Below are 22366 nucleotides of genomic sequence, written 5' to 3' on the forward strand. Positions count from 1 at the left end.
GTCGTCATGTTTTTCATAATGATTGTGAACGATAGGCAAAATGTAAAAAAAAAAAAAAAAAGTGCAGTTCTCCTTTAACATTCAGATTTAACATGTATATTTATTTTTAATATTCAGCTTTAATATGTAAATGTATATTTAACGTTCAGATTTAACATGTATATTAATTCAATCAATCAATTTATTCAGCCCTAAATCACTAGTGTCTCAAAGGGCTGCACAAGCCCCAACGACATCCTCGGAATTAACATTCATAATTACCATTTAGATTTGGATTTAGCATTTATTTTTAGATTTAACATTCGGATTTCACATTCAGATTTCACGTGTATAATTCAAATTTTATATTTAAAATGTATAATTGGATTTAACATTCAGATGTAATATTATAATCAACACTTCAACTATTTATTTATATTCACCATTTAACTTCTACCTCAAATGTGAAGAATATGAGCTAAATGTGAGAAAAGGCAGCAGACTGCTGTCAAAAAGAAAGATATCATCTCTCTCTCCTGACCATTTTATTAGTATCAATCAAACCAACTTTCCACAAATTTGGTATCAATATCACTTTATGACACATGATACATGATGAAATGTAATACATTGAGTTGGTTGACAAATATTAATATACGTACATGCAATATTGGGATAATTGCAACCAACAGACTGGTACAAGTTCACAGCTTCACAAAGTCTGTTTGGTATTTTCTGCAATAGTGAACATCAGTTTCCACTACTCAGTGTGACTTAAGTATTTTGTTATCCACAGAGCGGTGTTCATGAAGCCATCGGACTCAGCATCCACACTGGACAAGGAGTGGTTGTTTCCTGTGTACACCAGTAAACTACACACCAGATGAGAGAGTTACTGCAATTTATATGTGACAGAATGCTTACCGCACTGGGACTTGCTTTGCTTTCAAAGCTCTGTAATATTCAATGCTTTGTTTGGGGGGCACACGTTTGTCATTTTCCCCTACTAGAAGTAAGACAGGTGTCTGCACCTGGATCAGAGTAACACAATTATTAGAGATAAATCGGTTAAATGCTATACAGGAATCATCAAGCAACACAAAATCACTCCTCATACGTGTGGGCTGAGTTTGATTGGAGACATGTTCAGCATTTGTTCCCAAACAGCAGGTTCAAGTAGACTATCTGTACTATAGTCATAGCCTGCTAAGTACATGCACCTGCAAAAATCAGAAACAAAAGCAGTCAGCATGATTATTGTTTCCACCAACACATGACGAAAAACGAATGATTGTTCGAATGCTTTTGAAAATTTGTTGTTAAAAATTGTTACCTGGCAGACTGAGGCTAAAAGTACTGCTTTACTATGACTAATGACTGAATGCATTTTTTCAGCCATGAGGCTTTTTTTTTTGAGACTTTTATTAGTAGATTGCACAGTACAGTGCATATTCTGTACAATTGACCACTAAAAACGGTAACACCCGAATAAGTTTTCAACTTGTTTAAGTCGGGGTCCACGTTAATCAATTTATGGTAAAGGCAATAATAGAAGGGCAACTCTACACCACTGCAACATGTATACCATACAATGTAATGCATCACATATTTCCAGTGGTTTCGATACAGCACGTCCGAAAAGAAGTAGAAAGAAGCAGAGCTTATTTATTTAATCCTACCCCTTTTCATATCATTGCAGTTTTATCTCATTTCCTTGTTCTCTGTTTGTAACAGAACAGTGAATAAATAAATAATAATGAAATAAATATACCATAAGTAAACAAATATTGAATACATATATATAGGGGACGGCGTGGCGTGGTTGGGAGAGTGGCCGTGCCAGCAACCTGAGGGTTCCTGGTTCAATCCCCAGCTTCTACCAACCTAGTCACGTCCGTTGTGTCTTTGAGCAAGACACTTCACCCTTGCGCCTGATGGGTCATGGTTAGCGCCTTGCATGGCAGCTCCCGCCGTCAGTGTGTGAATGTGTGTGTGAATGGGTGAATGTGGAAATAGTGTCAAAGCACTTGAGTACCTTGAAGGTAGAAAAGCGCTATACAAGTATAACCCATTTACCATAGATACATAAATAATCATTATCTGTTTTTTTTTAAGATTCAAGATGTTCAATCTAATTGTTCTTCTTTGTACTTTGTGAACACTTGTAGTTTGAACAGTCTCTTAAACTGAATCATTTTGGTGCGTTGTTTGATTTCTTTGCTTAATCCATTTCAGAAATGATATACTAATGGTCTTAAGTGTTGTACGTGCATACAAATGTTTTAAGTCAGATTTTCCTCTGAGGTTGAGAAGAATTGCTGTGCATTCTTAGGTAGCAGGTTATAGTTGGCTTTGTACATAATTTTAGCTGTTTGCAAATACACCAAGTCATTAATTTCAATATTTTTGATTCAATAAATAAAGGGTTTGTATGTTCTCTATATCCAACATTGTGTATTATTCTAATGGATCTTTTTTGTAATACCGTTAGGGAATGAAGCGCACATTTGTAGTTTTTTCCCCCATATTTCTGCACAATAACTCAGATATGGTAACACTAGCGAGCAGTAGCGTGGTGGTTTGCTGCATAAATAGTTGATCTTCTCGAAGGTTCTCCTCTCTCCACAGAGGAAAGCTGTAGCTCTGACAGAGTGACCCTCAGGTTCTTGGTCACCTCCCTGACTAGACTAAGATTAATGCAGCAAAATACACAGACATCCTGGATAAAAACCAAGACTCCCCATCCAATCTGATGGAGCTTGAGAGATTCAGCAAAGAGAAATGGGCAACGAGAAATGGGCGAAATTGCCCAAAGATAGGTGTGCCAAGTGTGTAGCTTTATATTCAAAAACACTTGAGGCTGTAATTGCTGCCAAAGGTGCATCAACAAAGTATTGAGTAATGGCTTTGAATACATACATGTACATACATATGTACTGTACATGTAATTCATTTTGAATTTTGTGCACAAAAACACCTTTTCATGTTGACATTTTGGGTCATTGTGTGTAGCATTTTGAGAACAAAAATTCAATTTTTCCATTTTGGATTTAAGCTGTAACATAACAAAATGTGGAATAAGTGAAGCGCTGTGAATACTTTCCGGAAGCACTGTACCTTTCATCATCTATGAATGTTCTCATTCATCTAGATCAGGGGTCAGCAACCCAAAACGTTGAAAGAGCCATATTGGACCAGAAATACAAACAACTAATCTGTCTGGAGCCGCAAAAAATTGAAAGCCTTCTATAAGTCTTATAATGAAGGCAACACATGATGTAAGTGTCTATATTCGCTATAATAGCCTACTATCAAAATTATTGTGTGTCGCAGGCTGAAGCAAATCTTTGTTGACAGAAATGTTGAAATGTAATATTTACTCTACACATTTTTACAACATTAGAAACCATTAGTAAATCAGAGGTTACTCAGAAGGTGAGATGACTCCTGGAAATTACTGGCTTTAAATGGCCAAAGGTATAGATGTGTGTGTATAAGTTAAAGGAAACGGCAGGCTGTCTTCTTCTAATGGATTTATTAGAATCTTTGGCAAGATAGGTAACGTTTGCTGTGGTCTGGAACAATATGGCACACAAACAACTATCTGAAATGCAGCCAATATTACATACAGATAATATGTCATGAGACATGCAAAACTAAATGATATCGTCATCATGGGGTATCAGGCCTGTTTGCAGGCATCGATGATCAGGGCTCTCCAGTCTTCTCTGTCGTCCGCTCTTTGTATGTGTTCTATATTATTGATATTTCCAATAACATTTCTTTGGCTATTGATATATGTTGTTCGTTGTCGATCCGGAGCTTTTTTTCCTACGAGTTTTCCTGTTAACATCAGTTTTTCTATGCTGTCTTTTCTAATTATATGTCCGAGGGATTTCAGCTGCCTCTTTCGAATCATTGCAATTAGAGATCTTCTTGCTTTAGCCTTTGCCAATACCTCTTCATTACTTTTCTTTTCAGTCCATGATATGCATAGTATGTTTTTGAAGAACCACATTTCAGTTGCCTCTAATTTTCTCAGCTGTTGATTGTTTAAAGTCCAGCATTCACAGCCATAAAGCAGGACTAAATACGTTTAGAGGACTCTGAGTTTGGTGTCAATTGAGATGTTTCTATTTTCAAATATAAGACTCATTTTGTTGAAGCTGTCTTTTGACATGGCAATCCTTTTGTTTATCTCTTTTTCACACCTACCATCAGACATTGCTGTGACACCCAAGTATTTGAATTGATTCACTTGTTTAATTTTATTGTTATTGCATGCGAGGCTACATGCAGGTGGATGTGGTTTCTTGGGAACTGTCATGCTTTCGGTTTTGTTGAGGTTTAAAGCCGGTCCGTTTGCTGCACTGTGGGCTACTACTGTGTTCAGGAAATTATGTAGTTTTTCTTCAGAGTCTGCCCCAAGCACAGTGTCATCTGCATATCTGAGGTTGAAATTATATACAAAGAGGATACAAGTAAAGGATATTAAATGAGCTCAAATATACCTACAAATGAGGCATAATGATGCAATGTGTACATACAGCTAACCTAAATAGCCTGATTAGCACTCCAACAAGTCAATAACATCAACAACGCGCACCTTTGTGCATTTATGCACAACATGAAACTTTTGGTGGACAAAATGAGACAAAGAAGGAGTGGAAGATTTTACATGTAAACAAACTGTTGCGTCACAGTCCACACTATGGTGAGTTCAAGAACCGCCGAAATGAGTAGGACAAAACGATGTTCACCAAATACTCTCATCAGTGACGCATACACACAAACATATAAAACAGTGGGCTTTCCAACAATTGGGAAGGTTTGTGTCATGTTTGTCCTCAAATGAAAACCATATGTCACGACTTGGTCCTTGGTGTTTGCTTTTCCGGAAGGCAACGGAAAGTTGGCTCGGGCGAGACGGGAATGTGAGTACATATTTTATTTAATATATCAAAAAAGAACAAACGAAAAGCGCGCACAATGGCGGAGGTACAAAACTTGGCTAATGAAAACAAAACTTGCACATAGGCAGAAACTGTGAACAATGAAACAAAAACACTAACTGTGGCATTAATAAACAAAAACTTACTTGGCATGGACTATGAAGTGCGCAGAGGTAAACAGAGTGTGACAGGGGTATGAATGCGGATGTCACCAGAAAGACAAACTGAAAACAATGAACTTAAATACTACAGACATGATTAGTGAAAACAGGTGCGTGACTCAAAACGTGAAACAGGTGCGTGACGTGACAGGTGAAAACTAATGGTTGCTTTGGTGACAAAACAAACAAAAGTGCACAAAAGTCCAAAAACAAAACCGAACATGACTAAAACAAAACATGATCACACAGACATGACACCATACTAAAACAAAAAAATAATTTTTCCCCATCTTTATCCATTTTCAATCCTTTTTTAAAAAATGCTCAAGGGAGCCACTAGGGCGGGACTAAAGAGCCGCATGCCGCTTGATAGCCGCGGGTTGCTGACCCCCGATCTAGGTCATTGTATTCTGAGGGCATTCAATCGATCGCAGCTGGACTGTTAGGTTTGTCTTAAAAGACGTTTCGCCCTCTCATCCTAGTAGGCTTCATCAGTTCATGCTCATAGTGTCAATATGTGGACTATGGAATGTTTGTTTTCCCGAGATGCAAGTAAAGTTGGACTGGACATGGTGTGAAGGTAGATACATATTTATTTGAATAAATATGCGGTATAGCTCGGTTGGTAGAGCGGCCGTGCCAGCAACTTGGGGGTTGCAGGTTCGATCCCCGCTTCCACCATCCTAGTCACTGCCGTTGTGTCCTTGGGCAAGACACTTTACCCAGCTGCTCCCAGTGCCACCCACACTGGTTTAAATGTAACTTAGATATTGGGTTTCACAATGTAAAGCGCTTTGAGTCACTTGAGAAAAAGCGCTATATTAAAATGTAATTCACTTCACTTCACTTCACTTAACACTAACAAACTACAAAAAGGGGTACAAACAAAAGGCGCGCTCACAGGCGGAGATAAACTTGGCTAAGAAAACAAAAACTAGCACAAAAGCAAAACTATGGACGTGAAACTAATAAATACTTACCGTACTATGATAAGAGCAGAACAAAAACTTATGTGGCATGGCATGAAGCAAACACTATGGAATAAGCAGGGCATGATAATGACAGAGGTAAACAGAGTTAATGTCGCCAGGCTGACTTCCTGGCAACAATGGGCTTAAATAATACAGACATGATTTGTGACAGGTGCGCGAGTGCAAAACGTGGGACAGGTGAAACTAATGAGTAGTCATGGTGACAAGGCAAGGGAGTGAAAGCAGGAACTAAAAAGTGTCCAAAAACCAAGCAGAACATAACTAAACAAAAACATGATCAACAGACATGACACATAGACTTAGATTGTTCAGATCTAGTCTTAGACTTAGATTGGTCAGATCTAGTCTTAGACTTAGATTGGTCAGATCTAGTCTAAAACTTAGATTGGTCAGATCTAGTCTAGCGGCTGGTGCTAATACCTCAGTAGGCTTCATCACCATCATCAGTACCTTTCATTCCACTCATTGCTTTACAATTATAGTGCAACGTCTGTGGTGCACAACAAAGCACAAGTAACAGTACGACATAGTTGTGAAACACTGTGGGCAACAAGAAAATACTGTACCAGTCTGGGATGTCTGTGCTGCCAACCATAGACGCCAAATTGATGACAGGGTTGACAGCCACACAAGCCTTGTACAAATCTGGGTACTGGCCAATGAGTTGACAGGCCAAGAAACCACCATAGGAGCGCCCAATAATTGCCATCTTCTGCCTGTCAAACTCTCCACCTTGAAGAACACTTTCAACTGCAAACTGGTGATAGAAACAGGGAAAAAGTGCATCACAATGTAAAAACAATCTAAATAGCGCAATGGACAAACATTTAAGCAAGCTACTTGGAAAATGTAGTAAACTAAGCTACAAGTTACTCTGGATTAAATGTAGCTAGGCTACAGGGGAAGCTATCCTGAAGAATTGTAGCAAGCTATACTACAAGCTACAAGGAAAATGTAGCTTGCTACATTATATAAATATATAACTTAATGCACAACTTTCGACTAAACAAGAGAAAAAATGCTCAGTTTGATTGTTTATTAAAATAAATATGCCCTTTATCTGGTTTTTAACATATCTTTTAATTTGCGTACCATGTACAAAATGAGGGAAAAAGCACAGAAAACCCATTCATTAAAAGGCACTGACAATAATGATAAATAAACACCATAATATATACTCTCATGCACAGGATAAATGACTGTTTTAACAGAAACCACATTGGCAAAATGACAATAACCTGCCCAAAGGAACAAAATATTTGTCTAAAAAAAAAAAAAGACATTGAAAGGGAACTGCACTTTTTTGGAATTTTGCTTATCGTTCACAGTCATATTGAAAGACATGACGACGGATGTTTTTTTTGTTTTTTTTCAATGCATTTTAACTTGTAAATAAACTAGAGTCAGTTTACAGCGGAGCCAACGGGGGGTTCTCTATTTTGCCCATAAAACCCAATAAATAACCATTCAAAAAGCGCCAACAAACTCCATTTACATTTTTTGACTTGAATATTAACCAAGTATTAGTCAAATTATTATTATTATAAGCGCCAACACAAACTATTTATAGCAGTAATGTGATCACCAGTTTATGCTGCTATGTTTACATCATCGGGTAGTCAGCTGTTTCCTCGCTTTTCTGCTCCTTGGAAGTTTATTGTAAACCATAAATCATGCCTCTCACCTGGATAGAAGAAGGTTGAGGACGTATTCCGACCATACTTGCCAACCTTGAGACCTCCGAAATCGGTTAGATTGGGGGCTGGGGGGGCGGGGTTAAGGGGGAGGAGTATATTTATAGCTAGAATTCACTGAAATTAAAGTATTTCATATATATATATATATATATATATATATATAGTACAGTAAACATTAATGAAAACAGAGTTGTTCTACTAACTGTACTGTACTTGCTGCTTACTTTAAAAAAAATAACACTTACCTTTCACTATTTGAGTAGCTTTTGTTCTGCCATTTGAATACTGGCGAGCGATCTCTGAATCTGTGTCAGTGTATTGAAATAATCCCAGGAATGTAGGCTCATACGACTTTTTTGTTTGTCTTGTCTTTATTGCACAAGATGTAATTCAACCACACAACAGCTCCAATGTGTGTCTATCCCTTTTCCCGGCAAAACTCGAACACCCACTTCCTATTAACTTCCCTATCTCTCCCGGAAGTCCCGCCCCCCCAGCCACAGTCATTGGCTAACACCCCGTAGCCAGCCGTTACAGTATTAATGTACCGGCTGGAATAAACACACGCTGAGAAATAGCTCCGTGCCTGCCTACTTTATGGGTTATAGATAAACCTATGGATAACAGAGACATATATAATAGTCTCCTTTTCAGGTGAGAGACGACGCTAAAGGCAGTGCCTTTAAGGCACGCCCCCAATATTGTTGTCTGGCTGGAAATCGGGAAATTTTCAGGAGAATGGTTGCCCCGGGAGATTTTCGGGAGAGGCACTGAAATTCGGGAGTCTCCCGGAAAATTCGGGAGGGTTGGCAAGTATGATTCCGACAAGTTGGTACATTTTGACAGCCAATTTAGAACCGAGAACAACGCAAAAAGACGCTTGGCTCCACCTCCCTTTTCTTCACAAGGATTATGAGTCATTCTTTATCTAAACAGGAATATAACAAGGTTCTATCAGTTTGCATCCTACTGACAGCAGACATTGTATAGTAAGTGATGTTTTATTATGTTTGTTGGCTCTCTTGAAGTCTGCAGTGAGCAGTAATCAGTTATGTTGTTGGGAAAAAAAATACATATGTTGTGATGCGTTTTTGGAAATAATGCACCGTGTATGCTTAAAATAATCAAAATATGTAAATATCTAAATGTTATTATTAATGTGCTGGTTACTACATTACATATATACTTACATAATGTATATACAACCTTAATGGAGGTGTTTAGATGTTTTTAAGGGCTTTATAGGCAGAACAGAGCAGCTCCCTTAAACTCCATTCATTGTAAGCGGACTTTTGATCACATTTATTTAATATTTGGAATACATTTTTCAAAATCCATTTGTCGTCATGTTTTTCATAATGATTGTGAATGATGGGCAAAATTCCAAAAAAAAGTGCCGTTCCCCTTTAACAAACTCCATCTTTACATGAACAGAAATCAATAAACCTGAACATATTTAAAGTAAACATATTTTGCTGACTGTGGAACAGAGTCAAACAAAATTAAATTCTTCCCCAACTTAAATAAATGGGTTATACTTGTATAGCGCTTTTCTACCTTCAAGGTACTCAAAGCGCTTTGACAGTATTTCCACATTCACCCATTCACACACACATTCACACACTGATGGCGGGAGCTTCCATGCAAGGCGCTAACCAGCAGCCATCAGGAGCAAGGGGTGAAGTGTCTTGCCCAAGGACACAACGGACATGACTAGGATGGTAGAAGGTGGGGTTTGAACCCCAGTAACCAGCAACCCTCCGATTGCTGGCACGGCCACTCTACCAACTTCGCCACGCCGTCCCTAACCAACTTCTACATTTTAAGTTCTTATATAGGTAATAATGTTAATGTAACAGAGTGTACATATGGAACCAAATGGCCCCAATAAGGCTCCATTACGATTAACTGTCATTTAGCAGGGGACACCTTACAACTCCCTCTGGGGGACCCCACATCCCACTGTACGTATTCATTTTAGTGTGCCTTTTCTTTGGCTCACCCCTGTAATGCTATTCAGTTTCTCTACCGACAGTAAATAAAAACAGCGTCTATCTATAGCTTGACATAAAAACAATAACTTGTGTGTTGTTTGGGAACAGTTGATAATAGTTATGTGCAGTAAAACTGAACTCAACTCACCTTAGAGTGTGTTCTTAAATGTGTGCTACATGTCTTTCATGTCGAGAGCAGTTTTGATTTGGGCTTACAAGGTAAACAACTAAAATGAATGTTTTGGGCATTGTTTTATCTAAACGCATAGATTTGTCCAAATGTGGCCAAGTAGTCACATTGTGGGTTTCCTGGACGTCGTTGAGAGATCCCGCTGCCTCTTCAACTAGTTTTTTTTTTTCTTTTAAAACGCCTTCTTGACAATTCCCTCTTCTCTTCTCCGACTCACTCATCGTCATTTGGGATGTCTGTTGTGATTTCACTTCCTGGTCCGATGACCCGCCCTATCTTGCCTCTGATTGGCCTGTCCGTAATGTTTTTCCCTAATCTTAACCAATCGCGACTCATCATAGAAAACCAACCAATCATCATGAATTTTTCCCGTATATTTCTTTTCCCTGCCCGTTGAGTTGCCGTAGTCCATTTCTCAATCTCTCTTCTTTTGTAACTTGTAGCTTTGTAGCTAAGCTACCCGCTACATAAGTCTAAAAATAGCTAAGCTACGGAAATCGCTACTTGTTTAAAAAGTAGCGGAGCTACTGCCAAGCTACTGGGAAATGTAGTTAAGCTACTTAGCTTTGTTACATGTAGCGAGCTACTGCCCATCACTGCATTTAAGTCTATCCATTTCATCAAAGGATGCGAAGCAAAGCTTGTAAAATATATAGATGCTTGCAAATTAATACATAAAGCCAAGTCTTAATTAACACTCTGATGATGCTCCATTTTCTGCCAGTAATTGTAATAAGAGTAAGCATTAATAATATTGTTATTATGGTGACTTGATTTTGGTTTTAAAACAAAGTTGGTTGATTTGCACTGTTCCAGTCTTGTTACTGTTCATTTTCTGTAAGCTTTAGTATTTGTTACTCAACTATTACTATTCATTTAAGTAAATGTCAATGAAAAAGTACTGAAGCATTTAGGTTAACATGTTAAAAATATAAATAATTCATATGGAATCTATTTGTTTTTGTTTTAATTGGCATAAGAACTATAGGGGGGTCCTTGGAAATAACGTATGAATATGCCACATGTCGGCTGTTGTCGTAATCCCAAGACGCAGAGAAGGGTTTATTTAGGAACCGGGCTTAAAAAAGGTAACACTAACAAAGGTGTAGCATGAACTCAGAAAGCAAAAGCACACTTTGGCATACAGTAAATAATGAACCAGCAGTGAAAATGGCAAAACCATGTGGAACAAAATACCACAGAATTAATTGAGAATGGGGAACAGGCGTGGTGGCAGATAAAGGAACAGAAAGTAAAAGTTATTAAAGACACAAACCGAAAAAGAAATACTGAAAAAACAAAAGCTCTAGCACAGGTAGTGATTCTCCACACAGGAAAATAATAAACATAGTCCCAACTGTCATCAAAAATATTTTGATTTTGACAAATCAGTATAAACTGTACAAAGTGTAGAGCAGTATAGATTTACTATCCATTGAAAATGACTTAAAAGGGAAATGTATGAAACAAAAATTGAGCTGTTTGGCCCCAATACCCAGCAATATGTTTGGAGGAGAAAAGGTGAGGCCTTTATTCCCAGGAACACCAAATCCTACCGTCAAGCATGGTGGTGGTAGTATTATTATGCTCTGGGCCTGTTTTGCTGCCAATGGAACTGGTGCTTTACAGAGAGTAAATGGGACACTGAAAAAGGAGGATTACCTCCAAATTCTTCAGAACAACCTAAAATCATCAGCCCGGAGGTTGGGTCTTGGGCACAGTTGGGTGTTCCAACAGGACAATAACCCCAAACACGTCAAAAGTGGTAAAGTAATGGCTAAATCCATCTAGAATTAAGGTTTTACAATGGCCTTACCAAAGTCCTGACTTAAACCCCAATGAGAACATGTGGACAATGCTGAAGAAACAAGTCCATGTCAGAAAACCAACAAATTTAGCTGAACTGCACCAATTTTGTCAAGAGGAGTGGTCAAAAATTCAACCAGAAGCTTGCCAGAAGCTTGTGGATGGCTACCAAAAGCGCCTTATTGCAGTGAAACTTGCCAAGGGACATGTAACCAAATATCAACATTGCTGTATCTATACTTTTGACCCAGCAGATTTGGTCACATTTTCAGTAGACCCATAATAAATTCATAAAAGAACCAAACTTCATGAATATTTTTTGTGACCACCAAGTATGTGCTCCAATCACTCTATCACAAAATAATAAGAGTTGTAGAAATGATTGGAAACTCAAGACAGCCATGACATTTTTTTTACAAGTGTATGTATACTTTTGACCACAACTGTATATACATCCATCCATCCATTTTCTAACGCTTGTCCCTTTTGGGTGCGCGGGGATGCTGGAGCCTATCTCAGCTGCATTCGGGCGGAAGGCTGGACAAGTCGCCACCTCATCGCAGGGGATAGAGGGCAACATTCACACTCAGATTCAGATAGACAGACAACATTCACACTCACATTCACACACTAGGGACCATTTAGTGTTGCCAATCAACCTATCCCCAGGTGCATGTCTTTGGAGGTGGGAGGAAGCCGGAGTACCCGGAGGGAACCCATGCAGTCACGGGGAGAACATGCAAACTCCACACAGAAAGATCCCGAGCCCGGGATAAAACCCAGAACTACTCAGGACCTTCGTATTGTGAGGCACAAGGACTAACCCGTGTCTGTGTCTAATGTTTTTTCACACAATATTTTAGCTGTAGAAAGTGTCACGCATTCTGCCGCATGTGGTTTTGGTTCCGTTTTCTAAGGAACACTTTAAACATGTGTAGCTTGTTCAGCTTTAGTGAAAGAAATTCCTAAAATGCCTTAGAAAAGGGTAAAAGCCAATTACACAATACAAACACTCACAATATGATAGAATGCTAAAAATATTATGATAAACCACCTCAATAAACGTAATGGAATTTTACAGCCTTTTTGCTGAATGAAAGAATGTACATATTGTGGGATTTGTAACATTAATTAGGAAAGATAAAACACTAAATATCAAGAACATATGAACCGCTCTCTTCTTTACTTTCCAGACGACCGTCTCGATTATTTTACAATAAAGCCAAATGCAACAGATATGCAACAAACACTGCAAAACATGGACAAAAATCCCCCACAGATTCATACAATAATAATCCATCAAATATAATTTTCTGCAGAACAAAACTTTGTTGTAGAAATCTGCTTCCCTGACAGTCACGTCTCAGGCAACAAACCCTGCCCACTCTGCTTTTTGCCTCATCTGCTTGGAGCTGATGTGACGTAGATTAACGTAATAAACCGTATCTAACTCAAAAGCGCAGATTCCAACCATTAGAATACTCTCTATAGTTCAAGACTTATGGTAGTTTGAAAAATGCACTGAAAATCGTATGGGCAGCTCCAGTTTCGATGGTATAGGTTTAAGGTTTGGAGACGTCCGGCGGGCCGGGTTGAAAAGCCGCAATTTGCCCATGCCTGGTTTACAGTGTGTGATGCGCATGTCACAATAAAACATTCCGTTTACAGTAACATTGTAATTCGAATTATGATCGGATTAAATACATTTTGCCCATGTACACGTGGCTACTGTGAGATGTACTCACTTTTGTTTTAGCTATTAAGACAGTATTGGCTGTGTTGACATATTTTCAGATGACCGTAGATCTATACAAGCTGTACACTGTCTACTCTCAAGAACAGTATATCCAAGTTTCCTTTCTATTGTATTGTACCTTGAGATGATATACTGTCATAAAAATGATTGCTAAAATGTCTACAACATGGTAAATAAAAACTTGAACCATAAGACACTATCACATATGCTAGCATAATATAATTATACAGTATAAGTTTTGCTTTTACTTGAATGTCCAGGATCTCCTGGGTTCCGTAATTGCCTTGCAGTGAAAGGATACTATCCTGGCCAAATCCAAGAGAGCCTCTATAGTTCACTGAAAAAGCAAACAAACAACAACAATTTTAAAAGATTTTTAATCAAATGTTATACTACAGACTGCATATTTGATTAACTGCACTTCTTAAATGTTGCCTATCGTTCACAATCATTATGAAAGACATGACGATAGAAATTCTGTCTATTTGACAAATGCAATTAAGGACCCCTGGTCTATAGGCTTCAACGCCAATATTATATCCACCTTAGAGCAGAGTAGAATGCACAGGGAGTCTCACTGCCTGTCTACTTCATTCTGTTCAAGGACAAAACACAGTGAGTACACCCTGTGTTTTTATCTTTGCAAATACACACCCAAAGGCCCTGATCTACTAACATCCACTCGCTAAACAACGTGTGGAAAATAGGAAAATGTGTGTACTATTAGTGGGCATGTTGCGTGTGACTGCATGTACAATTGAAATGTGGTGCAGACCGCCTTATTTAAATGTGTTTTTTTGCGTGTACTACTGGCATTATGTGCCCTCCACAATTATGTTATTGGGCTCCCCAGCCTGTGTGTGATGCAGTTAATAACAGCAACATCTATATTCTTTACCACCTTTTCTGCAATACAGAATAGCAATCTATAGACATCAGAAACTATTTTTAGCGCGCTGGCGGTACGCTCAGTGAGATGGTGAACCATCACAACAGCATCTGGAATTATCCAAATGCAAGAAATACATATTGAAAGACATTTTTCCATATAGGAGATATATCATTGTAATAAAGTTCATGTATAAAAAAATTAATGGCATTAAAAAACAACATTAGACACCAAAACGATAATCAATAGTCTCCTTAATTCATCTATCAGCTATAAAGTTATACAATTATATTACTGAATTTACTACTGACTTTTTTATTTCTGACAGTTCAAATACTTTGATAAGCAAAAGTAGGACAGAAGATTCTCTGTGCGATCACCTCTTTTCTCACAGTCGTGTGCCCAATTGCCAGTTTGAACGTACTTTTCAGACATACTAAACCAAAACAAACAATAGCCCCTGCAGAAAAGTGATCAGCATTATTTAATTGATTGATTAATTGAGACTTTTATTAGTAGATTGCACAGTGAAGTACATATTCCGTACAATTGACCACTAAATGGTAACACCCGAATACGTTTTTCAACTTGTTTAATTCGGGGTCCACTTAAATTGATTCATGGTACAGATATATACTATCAGATATATACTATCATCATAATACAGCCATCACACAAGATAATCATCAGAGTATATACATTGAATTATTTACATTATTTACAATCCAGGGTGTGGGATGTGGAGGGGGGGTTAGGTTTGGTTGTTATCATCACTTCAGTCATCAACAATTGTATCGTCTGAGAAATGTACATTGAAACAGTGTAGGTCTGACTTGGTAGGATATGTACAGCAAGTAGTGGACACAGAGAGAGAGATCAGAAATCATAAGAAAACGTATCTACATTTGATTATTTTGCGGAGGGAATAAGCGGTAGAAAATGGATCGATGGATGGACATTTGATTATTAACAATCCGGGGAGGGTGTTAGTTTAGGGTTGAAGTTACCTGGAGGTGTACTTTTAGTGCGGTTTTGAAGGAGGATAGAGATGCCCTTTCTTTTACACCTGTTGGGAGCGCATTCCACATTGATGTGGCATAGAAACAGAATGAGTTAAGACCTTTGTTAGATCGGAATCTGGGTTTAACGTGGTTAGTGGAGCTCCCCCTGGTGTTGTGGTTATGGCGGTCATTTACGTTAAGGAAGTAGTTTGACATGTACTTCGGTAACAGGGAGGTGTAGCGGATTTTATAGACTAAGCTCAGTGCAAGTTGTTTTACTCTGTCCTCCACCCTGAGCCAGCCCACTTTGAAAAAGTGGGTAGGAGTGAGGTGTGATCTGGGGTGCTTGGGTGCTGAATAATAATATGTGCATTTCCTCCCAGTATTGTGGCCTTTTGATGATCAGCATATACTCTTTATACGCATGAAGACAGACACACTGGATTGCGCTCCTTGTTTTGAGACGCAATTCTCTGCGCACAAGTTTAGTACATCAGCTTTGCATGTGATATCAAGTTTGCATATTTTAATAAAGGCAAACCTTGCGTAGAACAGGCCCATAGGATTTTAATTGGTTTTGATGATGAGAAGAGATGCCAGGAACGGGACGAAGGTAGAGTGGACACACGCTTAGCTTAACTTTCGGATTTGGTGGAAAACGCCCCAACAACTCCACCAGGTAGGGGCAGCAAGGTGGACAAAGCATTCTATGAACGTTTAGATCAAGCCAAATACTGTGTGCCTTGGTGTGCGACCCATGTCCCGGTGTACAATTGCTTCATTAATGTATTCATTTTGAGTGCAGCTGATAGCTCTATCGGGGCTGCCATTTTGATGGCATCGCTTCCCGTACACGGCATTCTAAAGAGTCACATCCTCTTTACATATTTGCGGGGAGTTGACGGCGGCGGTGGCGCCTATGATACATGGGCACATGTATTGACTAACGAATATGGAAGAAACAAGTCCACAATTGTGTATGCATACACACTACAGTGTCTTTAAAGTGGGCATTTTTTGACATAAAATAGGGACTTTTGTCTAGGTTAAAACCTATTATTCATGTTTACATTGTTTCTTATGGGGAAATCTGTTTCACTATACCAATGTTTCAGTCGGTGAACCATGCTCTAACACCAATTAAGTTCGTAAATTGAGGTTGCACTGTACAATACATATTGTGGTATTTGTTATAACAAGTCACAAATAAAAATTTCATTTCCGTATGCTACAATATATTACCCAGTAATAAAGCAAAACCCATCATAGACAGCACGGCATGGGCCAGAATCCAGCCAGCTTCAGTCACTAGGTGAGGACCACCTATGGCAATAAATAATGCAAAATATTAAACACTTTGTGAGTGAAAACAGAAGGATGAGTGCTACAATGTCACATATGCAGTATAGGTACTGTATATGGGTATGAATATAAAAATAAATGTGTAGACACTGTTAAATCCGGGTATGTGATAATAAGTAGAGTACTACATGGATACACACATACAGTATGCAGTGCACACCACCCATAAAAGTGAATCTGAATAATCATACAGTAAATACATTCTATCTCAATCTACTCAGTGGTCTAGTGGTTAGAGTGTCCGCCCTGAGATCGGTAGGTTGTGAGTTCAAACCCCGGTCGAGTCATACCAAAGACTATAAAAATGGGACCCATTGCCTCCCTGCTTGGCACTCAGCATCAAGGGTTGGAATTGGGGGTTAAATCACCAAAAATGATTCCTGGGCGCGGCACCGCTGCTGCCCACTGCTCCCCTCACCTCCCAGGGGGTGAACAAGGGGATGGGTCAAATGCAGAAGACAAATTTCGCCAGACCTAGTGTGTGTGTGACAATCATTGGTACTTTAACTTTAACTTAACTTAACTTAATAAACATTTTTTATCTTTTTAAGGCGAATTAACAAAACATCTGTTGATCTGTGCCTTGAACACTACATTAATTGTGATTGCATGTCTTTTGGCATCATAACCTAAACAACAAACCATGAGGATACACGACAAGAGGCATCTTCACTCCGTCCTTCACCTCTTTTGGTTTAACCAGCAGTGCTTCAAAGTCAAGGCCAGCTGGAAAACAGAAAATATATATTTTTAATTCATTCGTTGACATTGCAATTTTTTTTTCACTGCTGATGTATAAAATCTGTAAATCTGGCATTAACCTTAAGAACTGTAAAAGGTAAATAAATGGTCTGTATATATATATATATATATATATATATATATATATATATATATATATATATATATATACTGTATATATATATATATATATATATATATATATACTGTATATATATATATATTAGAGATGCGCGGATAGGCAATTTATCTCATCCGCAACCGCGTCAGAAAGTCGTCAACCATCCGCCATCCACCCAATGTAACGTTTGATCAGAACTGCATCCGCCCGCCATCCGCCCGTTGTTATATATCTAATATTAATAAAAATTAAAAAAAAGGGTGAAAACTACGCGAATTGCGCCTTGTGCAGACAAGATTTTTCGATCGGACACGGAGGAATTAGCGATGTAAAAGACCACGTTGGGACAAAAAAACACAAGTCTAATGCCGTTGCTAGCGATACAAGTGGAAAACTTTCAACGTTTTTCGTCGCCCAAACAGATTCTTTGGATGTGATAAATGCCGAAGTTTTATTTACGGAGGCAATAATCGAGCATGGACTTCCAATTGCACTGGCTGATCACATGGGACAGTTAATAATGTAATGCAACCTTTAAAAATCATTACGCGGTGATCGCGATCCCAAAAATAAACTTTTCTTGCATGATAATGTCCAGAAAAATTCGCTTTATATTACTATAGAGTCCTTTTAACGAATGAGTTTGATGGTTTATCACAAACCTTAAATGAAATTCCATGGCCACTGTCCTGCTCTCTATATCAACCAGGGTGAGCCCCACCCCTTTCGTGAGCGCACTGAGCGCGGAGTGACCCCTTTTACGCGCCCCCGGCAACAGGGGTGGCAAGCAGGTAAGCTGCGCGGGCGGAGCGCGCGGAGTGACCCATGTTACGAGCCCCCGGCCACGGGGGTGGCGGGCAGGTAAGCTGCTTACCTGCTGCGCGTGACGCCGGCCGCGTCGAAAGCGGACGAGGCGGGGTGTCGGTGCGGTGGGCGCGGTAGTGACCCTGGACGTGCGTCAGGCCCTTCTCGCGGATCGCCTCAGCTACGGCTCCCGGTGGGGCCCTCTCCGGGGAAGGGGCCTCGGTCCCGGACCCCGGCGAGGCGTCGGGGGCCTTCTCCGCTCCGTAAAAGTGTCCATCTCTTTTTTTTTTTTTCTTCTGTTGTGGCATATGCAGCAGGTGCCTGCTCGTTTTTCGTATGTGGGTAACAACATTTAACTATGTATATATATTTCCCAATTGGTTTAACTGCCACCCGCAAAAAAAAAATAAAAAAAAAAATAAAAAAATATATCTAATTAATCCGCCCGACCCGACCCGCGAGCGGATAAAATCTTTTTTTTTTTTATTTCATCCGCCCGATCCGCGGATAATCCGCGGACTCCGCGGTTGTGTCCGCAAACCGCGCATCTCTAATATATATATATATATATATATATATATATATATATATATATATATATATATACTGTATATATATATATATATATATATATATATATATGTATATATATATATATATATATATATATATATATATATATATATATGTATATATATATATATATATAGCCCTTTACTATACCTGGAATGATACTCAAAGCGCTTTACATCATACATCACATTCACCCATTCACACACTAACGGCGGAAGCTGCCATGTAAAACGCTAACCACGACCCATCAGGAGCAAGGTTGAAGTGTCTTTCCCAAGGACCCAACGGTCGTGACTAGGATGGTCAAAGCTGGAATCGAACCTGGAACCCTCAAGTTGCTGACATGGTCGCTCTACCATCTGCGCCACTGTACATTCATATAGGGGAAAGAAATCAGAATTTTACTCGTACGATAGTCACTATTGTCTTGCTCTGAAGGATGGGTGAATGTCAAAATCTGCCAATCAATTTCTGACAGCAGCTGAGCTTCTTCCATAGAAACCCAGACCACTTTGTCTGGAGAATTCCTGGCTGGAAGGAAGCCCACCCTCTGAAAATATGAGAAACATTTTCCCTGATCATATTGTTTTCATTAATAAAATACTAAGTCAAGGATGCTTGAAAAGTGACTACACAGTATGCAACAGATCTCACCAGACATGGAGGGCAGTTTGGAGAGGACCAGCTTGCCACTATCAGATCTCGCTCTATGGTGAGCACATACCAAGCACCAGAGTCCAAACCTTTACAGAACCAAGGAAAATCACTGGATTAGTGCATTTGTGTCTATGGATATCTTTGTCAACGCATTATTGGTAACAACCATCATTCTCGTCTAATCATATTCACACACAGTACGGGGATTATTTTTGAAATGCAGCTAAAAGAATACTGTGATGCCTCAATTTAAGAGTGACACAATTTAGGAGTGTTTTGAGATAAGCGCTGTCTCTCAGCTAATTGCTGTGCTTTAAGGTGCAAGCAAAAATTTGAGTTACGAACATCCTCGTCATTAGTTGGCATAGGGAATGTCACAGTGAACCCTGAAAGAGCCGAACAAAACATCTGGTCTTACTCACTAGCATTAGTTTATAGCTAGAGATGGACATAACTTAGTTTTTCCAACCATGGGAAGGAAGAAAGTGAGTGTGAAGGACAGTGCTCTGAAAAAGAAGTGGATGATTGAACTCAAGAAAAAAAATCATAAACAACACGACCGAATGTGTTGCCAACTTGACGAAGCAGTTTGAAAGTATCACTGCAAGTCTGTAACATATTGAAATGGATTGGAATGAGTCAATATTGTCAGCCATCTATAAAAATATAGAAACACTGCCTTTGGTGTGTTTGACAGAGAATCAGCTGAAGGAGATACCATATAAGTACACTATCCATGGTAAAACACCAATTAAATTGATAATAATTAGGCAGCACGGTGGAACACGGGTTAGTACGCGTGCCTCACAATACGAAGGTTGTGGGTTCGATCCTGGGCTCTGGATCTTTCTGTGTGGAGTTTGCATGTTCTCCCCGTGACTGCATGGGTTCTCTCCGGCTTCCTCCCACCTCCAAAGACATGCACCTGGGGATAGGTTGATTGGCAACTCTAAAATTGGCCCTAGTGTGTGAATGTGAGTGTGAATGTTGTCTGTCTATCTGTGTTGGCCCTGCCATGAGGTGGAGACTTGTCCAGAGTGTACCCTGCCTTCCGCCCGAATGCAGCTGAGATAAGCTCCAGCACCCCCCGCGACCCCGTAAGGGACAAGAGGTAGAAAATGGATGGATGGATAATTAATTGTGTTTTGAGTTAAGAGCTCTGTCACAGAACCAATTAAGCTTGTAAGTTGAGGTATGACTGTACCATTTATGTTATAGCAAATGTTTGCGGTACCAAATATTGTATTGGTACATATGGTCTAACAACTCGAACAAATTTGACAGTGCTCATTTCTGTGTTTGTTTATTTTCTTTAGTTTGGGCAAAATTGTATTATTTGTAAAACTGAGGAAAGACCAGCTTTCTGGCCCTGATTATTATCAAATGATTTTCTTCAGTGATTTGTTTGTGGTGGGGGTAACCAAAAACAACAGTTTAAGCAATATCGTACTATTGTACAGTAATGACTCACTTGAAGTTAAGGAGGTGACACTCCCTGTGTCTGTATTCACCATCAACAGATTCTTTAAGAAGGACACAAAACAATTACCCAGAGGGTATATGTCACATGAACAAGCAAAATGTATGACTTAAACACAATTAAACACACATGACAATTCCAACTCATCATCAGTTGATTTGATGCTCACTACACTGCACCACCATCAATAATATATACTTTATATTTCAAATTACAGTTGCTTATTGTTGAAATACATAACTAAATACATACTGTAACTATTATCTCCAGTTCTACAGATGATAATTTACAGAAATGTAGTTATCAGTCATTCTATCCGGATGTCAGCCAATCAGCTTCTTTCAGCTGATATCTTGTGTGGAGAGGGGCGTGGTTCACTCGTTCCCTGCGGGCGGGGTGTGTGCAAGGGCCGGCCATGAAGCAGCAGACAGGTGAGTGGATATCTCAGCTGGAACGAGTTATCTAATCACCTGTTCCTTTATTAGCAGCGTCGGAGACCATGAGGAGTTTTGGGCTGGAGAGCAAGAGAGCGACGCCACGAGAAAGACGACTGAAAAGCAAAAAGAGACTTTTGAAAACAAAATAAAAACAATTGTAAACGCTGCATCGGAGGGTTGGGCCAGTTCCTGTGGTCCCAGAAGAACCCGAGCATAGAGACCTTTTCACAGTGGCGCCCAACAAAATAAAGGACCACGAAGAGGATGTCGGCACCAACCCCTCTGGAGGGGCTGGGCCAAGTTCTGGCCGAGGTGTCAACGGCGAGTGCTGATGGACAGAGCAGAGGCAGCGGGAGGGACGTCCTCCATGAAGCGCATGGTGGAGGGGGAGGACCCCCAGACATTCCTGGATGTCTTCGAGGCCACGGCGACATCGTGCAAGTGGCCGGAGGAGGAATGGGGCGCGAAGCTGCTGCCGCTCCTGGTGGGGGAGGCGCAGCGGGCGGTGCTGAGTCTCCCGGCGACCGCCCGCATGCAGTACGCCAACTTACGCCACGCCATCCTGGACCGGGTCGGAAGAAGCCCAGAAGACCACCGCCGAAAGTTCCGTGCCATGAAGTTGGGGCCAGAGGACCGGCCTTTTGTGTTGGCATATCGGCTGAGGGACGCGGCAACCCGGTGGCTCCAGCCCAACGGGCTGGACCCAAAGATGTTGGAATCCATCGTCCTGGAGCAGTTCATTGATGCCATCCCGGCCAGGACCTCTGCATGGGT

The 22366-nt window shown here is 39.8% G+C and overlaps 1 pseudogene; it reads right to left on the minus strand.

Annotated features, from left to right (window-relative positions):
* Positions 1-537: 537 nt before the first annotated feature.
* LOC133612193 (acylamino-acid-releasing enzyme-like) overlaps positions 538-22366 on the minus strand; it is a 48329-nt pseudogene continuing 26500 nt past the window's right edge.

Source organism: Nerophis lumbriciformis, linkage group LG01, assembly GCF_033978685.3.
Source record: "Nerophis lumbriciformis linkage group LG01, RoL_Nlum_v2.1, whole genome shotgun sequence".
Classification (NCBI taxonomy): domain Eukaryota; kingdom Metazoa; phylum Chordata; class Actinopteri; order Syngnathiformes; family Syngnathidae; genus Nerophis; species Nerophis lumbriciformis.